The sequence below is a fragment of the Sinocyclocheilus rhinocerous genome, unplaced genomic scaffold (genome assembly GCF_001515625.1).
Source record: "Sinocyclocheilus rhinocerous isolate Xijiao unplaced genomic scaffold, SAMN03320098_v1.1 scaffold1510, whole genome shotgun sequence".
NCBI classification, from domain to species: domain Eukaryota; kingdom Metazoa; phylum Chordata; class Actinopteri; order Cypriniformes; family Cyprinidae; genus Sinocyclocheilus; species Sinocyclocheilus rhinocerous.
The window spans coordinates 246,921-247,596 of record NW_015664185.1 but is presented as its reverse complement, the minus strand read 5'-3'; the positions used below and the strand labels follow the sequence as shown (position 1 = coordinate 247,596).

Genomic DNA, 676 nt, shown 5'->3' with positions numbered 1-676 from the left:
GGGCGAACTGAATCGCATAGCCGAGGCTGATGGTCCGCAGAAGCCAACGAGACGGGTTGGGTAGCGCTAGCCAGGCACCCAGATACCGTGCAAGCGGGACCAGCAGAACCACCGCCGTACCCGCAGTGGGGCAGCATGGTGGAACGCAGGGACCCAACTTGGGCGGCTTGTGAGCAGACCGAAGAGGGGTTTGAGTGTGCAGTGCAACGCTTACCTGGTTCCACAGTTTGGCAGATGGTGCGTGAGTAGGGCCTTTGTTGATGCTCTCGAACCGCCCGCTGCTGCCTGCTGGCGATGGAGGAGGATGAGTGTGGTCCGGTGCTCTCAGCGGCCCGGAAAAGCATAGCCGACATCTCTGGATCCAATTCAGGCCTTGCCACCGTCCCGGAGGGCGGCAGTGCAGCCGAATCTTCCTCTCCAGAGAGCTCTCCCTCCGATGCAGTGATCGACATCCGGTCATCGGGAGGAGCACCGAAGGATACCGCTGGTGCGCTCTTTGAAGAGGGCCCAGCGCTTTCCTTTGGCGGCTCAACTGGTTGCGAAACGCTAGAGGAGCGATGGTCCCCCGAGGGTTGGTTCCCTGAGGGGTTTGCCACCTCTGTAACCCTCAGACTGCCCGTGCTACTGCCCGAAGTAGTCCATGCCTGGCTGCCGCCAGGACGAACACTAGATCGTG

The 676-nt window shown here is 61.5% G+C and overlaps 1 protein-coding gene across 1 annotated transcript in view; it reads right to left on the bottom strand.

Moving 5' to 3' along the window:
• Positions 1–676, bottom strand: part of myom3 (myomesin 3) — a 68,038-nt gene that overhangs the window by 31,525 nt on the left and 35,837 nt on the right.